The 17,457-nt window shown below is 35.1% G+C and overlaps 1 protein-coding gene across 8 annotated transcripts in view; it reads left to right on the top strand.

Moving 5' to 3' along the window:
- The window catches only part of ADGRG6 (adhesion G protein-coupled receptor G6), a 111,022-nt gene that overhangs the window by 11,586 nt on the left and 81,979 nt on the right, over positions 1–17,457 (top strand). The window lies entirely within an intron of this gene.

Raw genomic sequence — 17,457 nt, 5'->3', positions numbered from 1 at the left:
CCCTTGCTGTTATCACAGAAATACTATGACCACAGCTTATGTCAGGGTGAGAACCTGTCCTGTTGTTCATCCATCAGAGTAGTGACATTGGTGTCAGTAGTCATGATTCCATGTCCTTAGGGTGGTTTTAATCAATACCCAGGAGCTAACTGAAGGGTAAGTTTTAATTCTACCATAGTCACTGAAATATTCATGTCAACTTTATTGATGGTTTGAAGAAAAAAAAAAAGTATTATTTTTAGTTTATCAATAAAAGAGGGATGAGAGAATAGAGAATAATTGAAATCAGGTCCTTCAGCCACGTGGCTGATAATGGTCTCCAGTAAGGGATCAACCCTCCTTAACTGGAACTGTATAGAGAAAGATGAGATTAAAGTTCTCCCTTGTTCATGGGAGGGTTTCTGAGTGAACCTGTGGGCTCAGGAGCCAAGTGGGAGATGGGGAGGGAGTATGTTGGGAAGCATTGTTAATGCCACCAATGCTAGCAGCAGGAGTCAGTCACATCACCATCTGTGAAAATGGATTAAATTTTATCTGGAACTGCCCAGGTCAGGAAGTGAGTTTTTTCACCACGGAGCTGAAACTGCCTCCCCCAGACAAGGGCCAAAGATTCTATCACTGAACAAATGATGAAATAATTGTCAGCATATTCGCTTATCTCTCTTTGTCTTACCAAGACTTTAGCCCCGTCAGCCAACATAATCCTGGCATATGGTGAGGAGGCAGGGAATGGTCAGATAATGTTATCGCTGATACTTATTTCTCTTGTGGCACTTCTGGGGTGGGAACGGGTGTGTATATATTGCTGTAGAGGGCAAATGAGACAAAGAACGTTGTCAATGACTCAGGAGTGGAAATTTGCAATTCTGAATATTAAGGAAAACTCAGAAAACCTGAAATTTTTTGAAGAACTATTCAGTCCAGCAATTTCTTTCCTTGCATAGGCATCTATACCTCACATGTAACTGAGAAGTTAGTCTGGAGGAATCTGGGTATTTAATGAAGAACTGCAAAGTATTTATATTCTGTCCCCTTTACCTGTCAGTCTTCTTTTGTATTTTAATCTAGCTTAAGCAAAACAAATCAAAAGCAATCCTTTATGTCCTGCTTAATATTTACATTTCTGCTGGCTTGAGGCATGTGCTTAGAATTTCTGTTCATATAAATCTTGCAGAGAAAAATGACTAGTTGGCTTTCCTTTATTTCCCTCAGTTGACAGGTTGTTAATGCAAAAGTAAATCACTGTTGGAATGAATTTAACAGGAAGCTGCCTCTCATTACTTCTGTTTACTTTTTTGGATCTGACTTTTTTTTTTTTTTTTTTTTTGATGCTGCTGGTAATTCTTTTCCCTGAAGTGTTTGGTTCTCCATGAATTAACCAACCTTAAAAGCACGGTGATTTTCCTCAATTCTGTTATGCACTTGTAAGGCCAAAAAATATCACAAAATATCACAAAAATTCAAAGATGACTAGGACCTCACCTTACAGAGTCCTTGCATTCATTTATTAGGTACATTCGTTAGCCTATACTCTTTCACTGAAGAACACAGCTTTAAAGAAAAAACTATACCTTTCACTGAAGGTAAAACTATATCTTTCACATATTTATGACACATAGATTTTAGAACCTGTTTGTTATATATATATCTATTTATATATCTATGTTTGTTATATATATATATATATATATATATATGTTATATATATGTTATATATATATATATATATATATATCTTTGCCTCTTTTTTTTTTTTACTGTTAAAAGTTAAAAACATAGACTTTTTTTTCTTTGAGAATGTCACTTTTTTTCTCTTGTCGATTTGTCGATAAGTCTTAGTTAAGAATAGAAGTTTTCCAGATAAAAGTTTCTTACATATAAATCTAGCAATCACATGACATGCATTTTGGTATGTATTACTGTTAATACAGGGTTGCTTTTCTATATCAGCAGACCTTTCAGACATGAAGGATTACCATGGTAAAGTCAACATTTGCCAATTAATAAGAAGTGCTGATCTTGAAGGATTTGCATGCGTATTTTTGTGTCTGTGATTGTTTTGCTAGAATCTTGGATTTGCTTACTTAATGGGCTTGCTTAAGTGATTTGCATAATGTGTAACATGTAAATGTTCACTAGATCAAGGCTTTACATGTCACTGTCTGATAACTGAAATTTTAACATCTGCGCTTTGCTTACAACCCCAGCACAGAGATGTCTGAAATATATTGGGGAAAGTAAATCTATGCAGGCAATATTAAAATGAAGGAAAACACATGACTTATTTTACAAGAATTTGAAGAAAAAAAATAAAAGATAGAGTTTTAGCTACAATTTGGTGAATTAATAAGAAAAATCCACCTAGAAAATATATTCCCTGTTGAGGTTGCACATAGAAATGTCTGATAAAATAATTCACACATACTGTTTCTGAACCTTTTCTACTCTCCATGGAAGATAAAAATCTCTCTCATGAGAAAAATAAATAAGTAAATAAAAAAGTACTTCAGGTATAAGCTGTAAGTTTTCTACAAATTGAACTAATGAAGTTATATATACAAAATATTGTGATACATTTAAGCAAAAGTACTTTTCCTGCCCTAAATATTGTAATAGAAGCACCTGATTTAAGGGAAAGCATGGCTTCCAAAAACTCCTCTTGTTTTGTCTGGATTCAGTTCTCATTTGTCTATGTAGTTTCTGTAAATGGCAGGCTAAGCTCTAAACCTTGCAGCAGTACAGGAAGATTAAGTGTATAATTCATAGTTTTAGTTCTGCTTATGTAGTCAGACCCCTAGTAGTCATTTACATTGACTAATTTTATTGGTCTTCTGTTGAAGAATCAAGCCACTTTCCACTCTAAAAATAACTGCAGTCATACATTTTGACACCACTGTAAACTTTTTATTCTTGTGCCTTTTTTCTCATCTTTCATTTTGTAGTTTTCACCCTACTGTCTGTCATAATGGGACAACATCAACCTGAACAGTATGCTGGCTGTTTTAATTTGCTATTTGGAAACAATTTTGTTAATTGTACTCAAGACTTCACTGCTCCCCAACCCCCCCCCCCTCCTATGCTTACCAATTCCCATCTTGTGAATTTCTCCTTCTGTAACTTCTGAACATCATTTAAGTATTTAGTGGTTTGTCCAAATTCCAGTGTAGCAAATAGCCACTTTTGACAAGAGAGGCTACCACTGTGCTGACTCAAATTGCTTAATACCACAAAACTACAGCTATATCAATTAAGATGTAATTTACTTAATATTCTACAGAAGTGTCAGCATGATTTATTTTTAAAGAACATATTTGTTGCAAGTTCTGGTAGACTGAAAAAAAGTGTTTATTGGAAAATATGTTGGTCAATTAAAGTGTGACAGATAGTTATCATTCTTAAAAACACTTTCCTTCTTAATATTCCAGAAGTAGTCCAGCTGTCTTCCAGTACATGGTAAAATGATAGCTTTTTAATGCTAAAAAATCTTCAGGAGTTAGCTCTAGCAGAACTTAGTGTAGAAACATGAAGACTGTCAACCAGCTAACCTAATTTTTGAAAGGATACAATGCAATCAGAGTTTTTCCAGTTCCAGCTTTGTCTCTTATAAATATGCTTCTTAATGGGTATCAGACAGAAAAGTGCAACTCCCTGTTGTGAACAGAGTTTGTTTTGTTCAGATGCATGCTCTGGTTTCTTGCAGTTCTTCTAATTAAGAACTGTGCAGTGACAAATCCATATTATGAAGCTGATGTCATTTTTTATCAGAATTTGCTTTTTACGTGGAAAAAAGGACTTCATGGTTGAAGTTGTCACAGAGGCATTTGTACAAGTGATGCAGTTCTCAGTGATTTATTTTTTTTTTTGTGGTGTGAAAAATGAAAATTCTGAATCGTCTTCCTAGCTGAGTCATTAAACATATGCAAAGGAACACCAATAACGTGTCTTTCATACTGAAAGCTAAAATAACATAGAGGTTTTGTGCAGGGTGTGTATATTTATCCAATGTCTCGAACAACAAATCCCCCAAATTGTATTCAATTTGTCTTGGATTTTAACATTGGTTTAGAGAATTGTATTTTATCTGTAATATACGGACAAAACCAAAAAGAAGTAATGCTGGTGTTGAACAAAGGCATCATTTGTATAAGTTAAGAATTTGTGGTTTTAAAATAATAGTTTAATAATGTTTAGAAGCAGTAGAACTATAAAATCAATGAAATTTCACCTCTTCCACATATAAGCCTGGTATATCAGATTTGCTGTGTCCACCAACTACTCTAGTTACAGTTTATTGTGTAACTAGTTTATGAAATATAGGCTTTTTTCTTTGAGCTGTCAGATTTGAGCCATTTAGTCTTTCCATGTTGTTCAGTATTTTGACTTTATTTTGGATTGGATATGTTTCTGCTAAAATCTGGTCACTTGAACTGACAAAGGCATTGTATAGCAACAACACCACTAGCCAGGTCTTCTATTTGTCTGTCTCTGTATGTGGAGAATTACTATTATGTTAAGCTGATCATTTCACTAAGCTACAAATTGCATTTAACCCTTCTCTGTTCTTAATTTCAGTGAAAGTCAAAATGGTAGAAGTAGCATTAATACAATAATAAATTTCAATCTCCAGTGGCACATCAAAATCAGAAGATAGTGCTGAGGATTAAAAATGCAAACATCTGTTTATATATATGCTCCCTCTAATAGAAACTGTGTGCATATTTTTCACATGGGTAATACCAAATGAGTGGCTTCTAAATCTCTTGCCACACATTAGTAACTTAAAAGTTACTTACAAATAATATATGCCTGGCTTAGTCAGTTGTCTTTAGTCTTCAGAAGTTTCTTTCCACCTCCCCACCCCACCCTGTTGTTGGCAGTGTTGATGATGTACATGATAGCAAGTATTGCTTTTAGCCAACTCCTATAGTTACTGACTCCTTTGACTGCCACCATCCTAGGGGAGGACCTGAAGGTCCTAGGGGAAAAAAGAAATCATATTTTCTTGTGATTGGCTTCACAAATCTTTTCTAAATAGTACACCATACCAATGAAATGTATCAGATGTTAGAAATGGAACTGAGAAAATGCCAGTTTTTAAAGTTGTTGATTTAAAAACATTTATCTTTCCTTATCATCTTAATACGTTTTCTGGTGTAATAAATATCCTGAATTTAAAGGAAGAAACTGACATTTTAAACTTTAAAATCTCCTTGTGTTTTTTTTTTTTTTAATTTATTTTTTTATTTTCTAATATGTATATATATTTCTTAGACAAAAGCGTTTTCAAGAAGGCAATGAAAAATATTTTTCTTACTAATAACATGATTGAAAAAAAAATCATAAAATAAATTCATAGTAAGCATGTAATTTGTTTTTTCATATGCCTGGGAATGCTGAAATTGAGGCAGACATGCTTTAACCTTGAAGTAATTTTGCACTTATTTTGTAATAAAATATAAGGAAAATCTTCAATAAATGTTCATCTGTATATGGTCTAAAGGTTCCTCCATTTTAACTGGACTGCCTAGCACTGGGTTTTATTTCATTCCACTGAAGTCAGTGCAAGTTTATTGCCCCCTTCAGTATGAGCCAAATACCTCGCTGTTGAGCTCTTTTGAATATCCCTCGCTAAATTTCCAAATAGAATTTTTTTGGAAGTTGATGTCTTGGCAAAACTGTGCTGTTAAGTCACAGAAAGCCAAAGTTCTGCACCATGCCTTTAGAAGATTTAACTTGCCTAGTGCTGCAGTATTGCTATTCAGTGTAGAAAAGGAAAAAGGCTTGAAGAATGAAAGAAGAGTTGCTGTGTACACTTGGCAGCAATTATATGTTGTAACTTGTGGTTTTTGTCTGCACATTACTGTGATCTCACCCAGTAATGCTTGAAAGGGAAGAGAGTCTTGTATTGTGCTTTTTGTCTGTGTAATCCCCATGTCATATGAATCCTGACTTGGTACTTAAGAGCACCCCCCCTTTGCTTTATCACCCTCTCTTTAGCTAGGTTTACTGCATCATATTTGTGATAAGTAACTGGCAGAACCAGTTAAAAAATCATAAGAGCACAGACATCCATTCTTGTTTCTATCGATCTATCCATAATGTCTGATGTTTAATCCTAACACATAGAAGAAAGCATTCTTTTTCCTCCTCAAATGGATTACTTTTGATCATAGTGGCATGAAAGATATTTTAAGGTTGCATAATATTTTTATTATATTGTGTGTGTGTTTCCAGTGAGAAAACAGTCCAACCTGACCAGAGTTTTAATCTTTAGGGTGGGGTTTGTGATTTTGTATTATCTTAATCAGCTACTGTGTTTATTCACTTGAGATACGTGAAAATCTGATGAAACATCTGTTAGTAAGGATCAAGCCAAGCTACCATAAAAAATTAATATCTGGTCTTTTAGCAATTCATGCTATTTCACATTAGATTTGTATTAGCTTCCATTGTAAGGAATGATACAAAAAGACAGCATAAAAGAAAATAAACTTGAGTATTTTAAAGGCAAGAAAAGTCTTAAACTAGAATCCGATAGTCAAAACAGGAACTTTGTGAGTCACAAACATAAATTACTTATTAGCAATTGGTGAAAATTAAAGGAAACATTGTTTTTTCTTTCTAACAAGTTTGTCTGTTGTACTTGCAATTTGTTCTTCATAGTTTGTTGTAATTTAGTTGTCTTCATGTTTGTAGTTCAGTTGTTTGTCTGGTCCTCATTATAGTTCTCATAAATAGTCCTTATTAGACCTTTTATATCATTGCTCATAAATGTACGTCATTGGAACTTAAACTTACAAGTACGTATACAAATACTGACAGTAACAAATATAATGAAAATCAAATGCTATGCAAATAGACTTTACATCACAAAGGTGATTCTATACATTTTATACATTCAAAAACCAGTTACCTGAAAGCAAGGAGATATTCTACACCATTAGATACCATTGTTGGACTATACTTAGCAATTTGTCAACAATTATTAAACACACTGAAGTCCAATATGTCCAGTCAAAATGTTGATTTAGTACATATGCTTCCATATGGAGTTTTCTTGGGGTTATAGTGTATATTTACACACAGGCTTCAATATGATTAATAATTTTATTTCTATGTTTCTGAAGTTATAATGAAACTCCATTAAGTTTGTCCCCTTGAAGTTATAATATAAATGTTAAATGGTAATACTAATGGTATTTTAATATTTTCCTCATGCAGTGTGATCTTCCATAAATAAATTAGTTGAAGTCAGCATCATCAGAGGCTCCTCAAGATACATTGTTTGGATGTAGAATTGGACATTACCTTTTGCTTCTTGTGTTCTGCCATAAATAATAATGCTTGACTTGTTCATGGCACTACTTAGAAATACAATAAATATTAATTATGTGTGGGTAATGAAAACATTTCCATAACCAGTACTGATAAAAAGTGCCTGTAAAATATAATATGTTTATCATTCATCCTAGACTTTAATACAGTAAACTTTTGAGCTAAGCATGTGGAACTGCTTAAGGACAAATACCCATATGGAAACACATTAATGTGTATATTTGGATTGTGCAGGTGGATCTCCTATACTGTCTGTGAGTGCTGACATGTTTATAAGTCTATCCCAAAAGCACAGAGCCTTTGTCCACACTTGAAGTAAATTATGTTCTTGAGTATGGGCTGCTTTTGTGATGGAAAAAATATATCTGTATGAAACACAAATGAATAATATTTTTTATTGTGAACACCTTTTTATCAGCAACAATATGAGAGGTTTGACAGAATAACCAGGTTCCCAATTCCATGTGGAAATTTAGACCGTTTCAGTTGCTCATTTTCCTTGATATTGCTATTTCTTTGTAATTTACCTTTTCTAATTATAACATACTCAGTAGCTTTATATAACATACTCAGTAGCTTTTACTTTTTTTAGTAGCTCAGTAGCATGCCATTATTATATTATTATTCTACTTGTCCATTGCTGCTTTAGAGTAATACAATGCTTCATTCCTACCAATTCTGACAGAGTAAGACATTTTTTTAGCTTTATAATCATTTCCCGTTGTATGTGGAGGTGAGGAAAAGATTGGGATTCAGTCAGTGAAACAAAACAAAGAATAATAATATAAAATCAACACTTATTACTACATCTGTTGAAATGTCAGATATCTGTGTGGTGGAAATAAAAGTATAAACCAGTGATGTAGTTTTGACTGTCACACAATGGATTTTTTCAAAGTTTTACTTATTTTAAATAAGAGAAAAAAGTCAAATAGTATTAAAGAAATAGTCTTAAGAAAACACTAAGGTTGGAAAACCGGCAACTCAATGATCTACAAATAACAGAATTGAAGAATTTTATTTGTCTATGCAATTTTCTATTTTCATGTCTGCCATGATGGTGCAGATTTTAACTACAGTCACCTGCTTTTTTGTCATTGGCCATCCTTAGCTTAATGTGTGCCCAGAACTGGAATATGTACACTAAATGAGGCATTGGATTGCAAGATCTCATAGCTGGTATTGTTGAATGATGTCGTAGAAACTAAATGCTGTCTCTGAGTCTTGCCTGCTAGAGGGTAGCTGAGCAAATTATTTCAACGACTTTCTTTCATGTGTCTCATTTTTTGTGCCTAATCTGAAACTATGTAAAGAGTGATTTTCATTCATAAGTGCAGTTGAAGTGAATAGGAACTGTGTTGATTATATTAACATCTACATAACGCCACAAATCATGACTAAATTAAATCTTGTGTGTCTGAAATTAGACACCTAACATCAGAGAATACTTCTGATCTTGATATTCCCCAACTCTGTTTCTATAAAAACAAGTCAAGAATATTTCTTCTCTCACAGTCAGAATGTAAGCTTTTAATTAAGGACTCTGAGAAACATTCAAATGTAATACTAAAGAACACCAAAGAAGAGCTTGTGAGGAAATCAGTGATTCTGTTTCAAGAAAGGATTTGAATTGCTGCAAAGCTGGGGGTCATACGCTGAAGCATGGAGGTAAATCAGGATTCTGGAAAGTTGCTTATTGCATGGAATTTGTCCTTCCTGTGCACTGAATGAGGTCCTGCAAAAACAGTAGTGTGTGATTATGTAATTGAAGATTTTTTTTCAATTATCTGTGCACAAAGGCCAAACAAAGGTTAACTCTGGCATTTCCTAACTTCAGAGTCCTTGATTTTGCAATCCTAATTGTGTCTGCATGTTCCTGGGAGTGGTTTCTAATGTTGGTATGTGTGTATATATACATGCAGATATAAATGCAACTATTGTTAGAGATGCTTATTTAGAATTTTAATGTAACTCAAATGCAGAGCTGAAAGTCTGGTTAACTAAATATTTACTAAATATTTTTATTATTTCACTGATTTTTGTTACTTAATTAGAAAGTTTTCCACCATATTTTTGAGACACTTTGAGGAAGTTGAGATTGATAGTGATTGGAGTAATTAAGCCACTTCACTGTGAATCAATTTGCTTAGCAGTAGGAAAACTTTTCTTTCAATTTCATTATTTGTTGTAGCCTTTGAATGACCCAGTAGTTAGAACAATAGCAGCCTGGTTCTGTGTGACCTATGTTGTACCAGAACATATTATTTTAATAATAGAAAAAGGAAAAGAAAGGAATACATATATATATATATAGAGAGAGAGAGAGGTATTTGGTGTAATACTTTTGACAAGTAAGTATCCCATACATTTTTTTTTCTTTTTTTTTTTTCTTTTTTTTTTTTTTTATTCCACATCCATACCTTCAAGGTGATTTCTTGTTACAAATTTGACATATACCCTTTCCCTGTCTTCCCCAGTATTCTTTACAGGGAAATATTGTGGAAAGGGGAAAAAACAAAACAAAACAAAACAAAAAAAAAACAGACAACAACAGTGATAAAAAATACGCTCACAAATGCCTCAGCATTTGGAGCAGAAGATTCAATGTTGCACTTAGCAAAAGGGAGACAAGAAAATATCAACCTAGAGGTGAAATGTTAAGGCTTCTATTTCTCCAGTGCTAGTAGAGAAATTGGATACCTAGTATCATTGGATGCTAGCACTAGCACTTGGGGAGTGTTGGAGTCTGGATGAGTAGGTCCTGTGTGGAATGAGGTTTGAATAACAGTGGCATTTTGCTAGGATGTAGGGCATAAATGTAAATGCATAAAAAAACTTTCTATGTATTTGAAGTAATGACAGGGTGCTAAGAACTTCGTAGAAAGATGCCTACTTCTTTAGCTTAAAAAAAAAATAATAAATAATATTTTTTTATTTACCCTACAAAGGGTAGGATAACTTTGATGTGAAGATATTCTGCTAGATGAAAGACTGCAACTGGCATGGAGTACCAAGTGTCCCCCTGCTTCCTTAGTGTGTTTGGTGACAACATCCTTAAAAAGAACAAGGATTATAAAACCCATAAAGCATTAGATTTGCAGATTCAAAAAAGGATTTCCTTTAGAGCTAAGTTTGTTTTTCTTTTTTTTTTCTTTTTTTTTTCCTCCTCCAGATGTAGCTGGTGGTAGGACAAATGAGGCTTCCAGAAATTAAGAAATGTTTAATAACTGTTGCAGTCTTTGGATTACAAGTCATCAAATATTTTAATTGTTCTGTGGACAACATCCTGACACCCATTTGCCCTTGGAACAGAGGTAGACCTGCTAGTGGTTTAGCTCAGGGGTCAAAGTTGGTCCTTCAAGAGTACCTGGACTATAAGAGTTAAAAGAAGGCTTATGTACATGATGATTCTTCCCCAAAACTCTCCTCACCTTTAACTGTTTCCATTTCAGGAATGAAAATCTCACTGAAACTCCTGTGACTTTCTTGTTTATTAGCCTGAAATGGATTACTGCCAACTAGTAGCCCAGTCTCCCTTTGAACCCTCATATCCACATCTGTCTTGAGGCAGGGAGTGCCATGTGATCATTTCCTGCTGCACAAAGAACTGACTTCTGCTTATTTTGAACCTGGCTTCACTGGGTGGCCTCTTATTATAGAAGACAATAATCCCTCTCCCTTTTCTCTGTAACCCACAGATTTTTGTAGACTTCTGCCAGATCTCCACCATCTCTTTCCAAGTTTGAAAAGTACTTGACTATTCCCTCACTTGCCCTTTCTGTCCACCTGTGACCCCCCCCACCCAGACACCTTTTGTCTGTGGCTTGAGGGCTTGATTTATGTAAGGCTGAAGTATCCACATGTGCCCTGGGCAGATAGTTGGAGCAGTAGGAGCAAGGTGGGATATGAGATGGAGAGGATCTTGAAGTTGGGGTGACCCGGAATAGGCAGGGCCCTCACTGACCAGGTACAGTCCTGCAGGGGACTGTCTGAGTAGGGTGAAAAGACAGGATGAAGCAATGACCCAGGGAGTCATCAGTCTGAAAATAGGGCCAGAGACAGGACCAGAGAGAGATACACCTACATTAAAATATCCAGCAACTGAAAGCCAGTTAAGGACTTTTAGTGAACACAGGACTCTGTCTACACATACCTACATTCAATTTTATTTATTATTTTATTGTCTAGTCACTCTGTCTTATAAGTGACTCAACTTTGCAGTTCTTTACAGTTTGCCGTCAAGGTATCTACTACCTTGAGTAGCTTTATATCTTCAACAAACTGTACTGCTTTACTGCTTTCCTGTGTACCTTCTGGACATGTTAACTAATGTGGCTCACAGCAAAGACCCCTGTAGAACTTTGCCTGTGACTTTCTCACCTTCTTACAGATTCATGTTTGTTCCTAAGCTCTACCTTGTAACCAGTTATTTATCTATGCCAGAACCTTCCAAATTATGTAATGGCTACTTATGATCCTTTAAAGCCTTTGGCAAAAGTTTTTGCCAAAAGCTTTCTAGATATCCAAGTGAACTGTGTCATCTGGGTTACATTTACCCATGTAGCATGACTGAACTCTGCAGAGAACTCCAAGATGTTTGTAAGCCAAAATGTCACATTACAGAAGTCATATTGACTCTCCCAAATAGATTTTATTTATCCACATGTCCACTAATAGTAGCATTTCTTATACCACAGATCCCTTGTGGTGGTTGAGGTGCTAGTCTGCTCAATGAGAAAAATAATATTGGAGTAAACCAGCTCTACTTGACTGCAAATTACTGGCAATATTTACAGGTGTTAACATTAGCAGATTTTCTGGAAGAATAACTGGTAATGATGTTGCCGTTCCAGTGCTTTGCATCTGGTAGAAGTGGTATTGAAAATAATAGGATGTGTTTATTCACATTGACATCCAGTGGAAAGGACTGAGTGGTACTTTATTACTAGTACTTTATTAAACTGTAATGAAAGGTGTGAGCAGCTCGCTTGAGTGGTAGTTCCTCATTATAATTTTGTCCTAGAGACACTTGCAACTCATACCTGCGAACATTAGCAGAATCTTGTCAGTTACAGTGACAGACTAGACCACAATGTTTATCTCGAGGAAGGAATCAAATGTTTTTTTTTGTTTGTTTGTTTGTTTGTTTGTTTTATGAAACTCCCTCAGACTGTGATGGGGAGAAAAGAGCACAACCATCATTGCAAAAAGAATGCATGGATTTCTGCTTTCTTCTGAAATGCAGAAGAGACAGGAATGAACAGAAATGCAGAAGGAATCAAAATAGCCTTCAATTCACCACATTGTTATACACAGTCTCACGCAAATGTGGAGAAAAGTCTGTTACTTCTGTACAGTGCAGATCTGGTGATCATGGGACTAACATTCCTACCTCTCTCCAAACGGATGTAGCATTTCTGAATAACCTCATGTGCACATGGATATGGTCAGATAAATAGGAAAAGTTATTTCTTATTGATGGACAGTTCAGGGATCGGCTAGTTCAAGAGGTTTTTATACTTTATATTTGAATGAGCACGTAGAAGTCAGTTCTAAGTGACAGATAACACTGTTATGCTAGTTTTGTTTTTGTAGTAAACCCAAATGCCAAGAAACTTCTGATACTATTACTTCCTGGAAAGTGATTGTTTTCTCAGAACAGGAAGGCTTGTAACTTTTAGATGAAATAGCAAGGATTGCATTTGCATGGAATAACAAAACTGTTTTAAAGACTATTTCAGTATTAAACAATATAGTGTGAACAAGAATACACAAATTGTTTAATATATTTAAGCTATTAGGCTTTTAAATTCTTTTGAGTTATCAGCATTACAAGTAGAGCAGTAGCTTTTCATGCATGCCAGATTACAAAATAACAGATATATATAAAGACAGTGGGTGTGATTCACAGCTAGAATTCTTCTTCATAGAGTTCTTTTCAAATTAATGACATTACGGGTGTGCAAAGGTAGCCTCCTGGGCAAGAAGTTAGTAGAAGTACACATCTTTATACTTCACAAATATCATTTCTATGATTCTTTTGTCTCATTTCTATTCTAAAATTATTATATTTTATTAATTTAAGTGCCAGTAAGGAGGAAGATCATGTACTTCTGATTGTTGTAATACATTTCTAATATACCTGTTTCCAATAGTTTTTTGTTTCTCGACAATGTTTATCATCACCTTGACTTCTCACGGTTAAAATTCTACACTGGAACAACTATTTTCTTATTGTCATTGTCATTTGCTATGAAATAATACATATTCTATATTGCATCCGTGCTGAGAGCCATAGAGTAGAACCAGAACGATGTGATTTCCTGTAACAGTTCCTGCTCTGGATTTTGAAACTGAGCTTTTCATTAATCTTGACAATACAGTCCCGGGAGAAGGACCAACTTCAGGCAGAGCAGACGAGTTGCTTTGAGCAGAGATCTGCTTTAGGCAACTGGGCAGCCATAGCCCTGCTACATATGGTCCAAGCTGACCTCACAGCCATTAAGAAAGGGACGTGAATGTGTGGCTCTTGCTGGAGGAGGAGGTGGGACCTCCTTTTAAATATATTAATATGTATATTTAAATATATTGAAATATGAATCAATCAACATTTATCACATAATCTTCACAAACTTCACTCACAACCAAAAAAATTCCCCACACCAAAATCAACATAATAACATCATCACACTAACAAAGGTGGACAATTTACACACAGTCCACCCCTCATCCCTTCACCACATTATAAAAACACCAATTTGTCATAATTATTACACTCTCTAACAATGTCAAGCAGCAGCAGTTTTATCAATATGAGTGAGCTGTTGTAAGGTTGGGTCTCTCCGGGCACCTTTCCACCACACCTGCATCGCTTAACCCTTTTTCTTTGATGGAGCAAAGAAAACAATCCCTTCGCAGACACACAAAATAAAATTATTTTTATTCTACCTAGAAGATTTGAACATAAGCATGATATGATTTGTTTTTTGTTTTCCTGTTTTTTGTTTGTTTTTGTTTGTTTGTTTTGTTTGTTTGTATTTTGTTGTCTTTTTTTTTTTTTTTTTTTTTTTGATTTGTCCCATTTGGATAGTTAGTATGATCAATTGTTTTAAGATACAATATTCACATTTTGTCTGTGTTATCATTTTGGGTTTGTTTTGTCCATAGACTCAGCCCTAGAAATAAAACTCGTGAACAACCAAGAAGTTTGGAGAAAAAAAAATAAATGCAACTGTTTTTCTAGTCATAAATAAATGTTTACACTTCTGCCAAAAGCTTGCAATTCGTATCTAGTGATGAACCCTTTGGTTGTCAGATTACTTACAAGTATTCCTCTGTTATTTCCATAAATAAAATCTGCTTAAAATTGCTGATAGAAATTGATTTTCTTTAAATTCAGGCTGGAACAGATTTACCAGATGAGCTAAAAGGATATTTAGCATGGCACTATTACTGCCGTGCAGCGCAGCATGGTCAAAGGACCATTTAGACCAAGACTACATCAACCTTTTGCTTATATGATGTAGCATGGATATGAGTGGGTACATAAATAGGTCTGTTCAGCATTGTAGGCTTCCTTTATCTGGAAGAAAAGCATTTGACCCATCAGCCAGTGTTTTGCCATTTTCATAACCAATCCAGACCCTACTGAAGAAAATAAGTAAGCATTTAGCATGTAAGCCATTATAAGGATTTTCCTTCTTGTAGTTGTTCAGCCTGAACATGATGACTCAATTATCACATGCTATAAAATGCTATAATTGCTGTTAGTACTGTATATTGTCAAAACCTGTTTTGGCTGTTCTGGCTAAGTAGTCTTGAAACTGAATACAGGAAGGGATGAGAACTGCCTGGACGGAGAAACCTCTGCAGCAATGAAAGTCACAGCTGTCTAGAGCACCTGAATGCTGTTCAGGCTACAGGTTTCTCTACAGAGTTTACTGCACAATAACACCTAAAAAAAAAAAAAAAAAGAAAAGAAAGAGAGAGAGAGAGGAAAAAGAAAAAATCACCATTCCTGGAAAGCTGATTGGATGGGAAATGGAGCTTTTATTAAAACAGACTTTTTTTTTTATGTATTTTTGTTGTTGTTGAAACTGAAATGTATATTAATTATGAAGAAATGCAACAGGATAAAAAATCTAGCTTTAATCACAAAATCACAGAATAACAGAATACTTGAGGCTGGAAGGCATCTCTGGAGATCATCTTGTCCAACCCGCTGTTCAAGCAGAGACACCTAGAGCAGGTTGGAGCAGGTTGCCCAGGACCATGTCCAGACAGCTTTTGAAGATCTCCAAGGAAGGAGAGTCCTCAATGTTTTGATAATGGAGAAAAATACTACCTTGAAAATTCAAAGCAAAATTTTCAGTCTTCACTTTGAATTGACTTCAATATTTGGAAAAAAAAAAAAAAAAGCCTTAATGTTTTAAAGTCATGTGTTGATTCACTTGAGGTGACTTTGAGGTGACTTTTTCCTGTCTAGTTTTTCTTATGCTACTTACCAGGAGATCTGATTAGCAGTTGTCACTTTTTTATCTTTCAGTTATTTTCTTTGCTACACCACATTAACATGGCTGGATCAGTTGAGCAGATAATAGGTTCACATTAGGTTTAATACCTACAGATATTAAAAGGTTTCTGCACTTTTCTGTGCATACTGAGTGCGAGCTATCCTGTGTTATCCTGAATTATACCAAAGACTTCCCTGTTGGTTTGCCCACTCTATTTAACTTTCACTGAAAAATTTGCAATGATTGGTGCTAATGCCAGCCATACAGTTGCTAAAATAGCTTAAATAGAATTAATTTTATCAGAGCTAGTAGATCTGGAGTAGCCCATCTCTTTTAAGAAAGTAGGTAAAATAATTCTTGGGCAAGAGCAGATGTTGGCATTAGGGTCAACTGGAGTAATTAGAATAAGTAGGAATAGCTTCCATAACTAAGGAGCTTATTATATTAACTGTGTCTTAGCTGAGGTACAGTCATTGATAGGAAAATCCAGAAGAAAGAAAAAATAAAGTTGCTAAGTTTTATTGACTGAACACTTGACCAAAGACCTAATCGTAACAAAATATGTCTGTCAAAAATAAAATTCAGATGATCTGCCTTAAAATTCTGCCGTTCCTGCCATAGGAGTCTACCATAGTCCAAAGCTTACTCACTGACTACTGTTGAAGAAATAATGCTGTCACAGGACTGTAGCAAGGTGGATTTAGGTAGACACAGCAGAATACAGAATACAATGGCTTCTTGGTTGTGCACATAAGTAGTTTAAAAGGAATTGTTTAATTTTTCTTATCCATGACAATTGGACACTGTGGTCAGGGTGAAATGCAAGACTTCCTTTATTTCCTGTTTACATAGATTCTATCCTCTTTGTTCTGTGTTTCTTAATGATGGTTTTGGACTCTTTCTCCTTGTTCCTCAGTGCTCTAGCAGCCTGTCCAGCTTAGTTCTCCCACAGACATGATGTTGGACTAAGTTGTGCAGAGCTGTTATGTAATTGTTCACGACTCATTCGTCTCTTGCTTGTGTAAGTGAAATAGACCCACTAAAAAAGAATCTCACCATGGTGTGGCAAGGTATATTTACCAGCTTGCTAAGTACCCTAAGCTATGGTTTAGCAGATCTTCATGACAGGGTCCTGTCTATATACTGCAGCATTAATATGCTTTTTCCTAATTTCCGTCAGTAAGGGCCTGTGAATGCTCTGTAAATCCTTGCTTTCAGGATGCTGAATGTCATAGTGAGGAGATATTGTTAGGAGAAAGGGAGACTCAAATCTAGGCCTCAATGTTTTTTGACAAGCTTTGTCTGCGTTCTTCAATTTCACCCTTGTGTGAGTACAATGCTATGTTCATTTAGCAAACAAATTGGTGTCATGGTGTACTTTAGCACATCTTCTGTGTAGCTTTCCTATCATGACTTTTGTTACAGCTAGGACTCACAAAACAGTAGTTCTGTGGTTTTAGGCCATTTTTTTGCCTTTCCTGATCCAAACTCTTTTAAGCTAATATATTGCCTAGATTGGGCCTTCCATTTATGCTTTTCTTTCCCTTTGGAAATGTTCTGGGCTCTATTTCCTTATACTATTTTTTATTACTTTCTGTGTTCAGATAGA

The sequence above is a fragment of the Anas acuta genome, chromosome 3, assembly GCF_963932015.1.
Source record: "Anas acuta chromosome 3, bAnaAcu1.1, whole genome shotgun sequence".
Lineage (NCBI taxonomy): Eukaryota > Metazoa > Chordata > Aves > Anseriformes > Anatidae > Anas > Anas acuta.
This window is presented reverse-complemented; position numbering and strand designations above follow the sequence as displayed.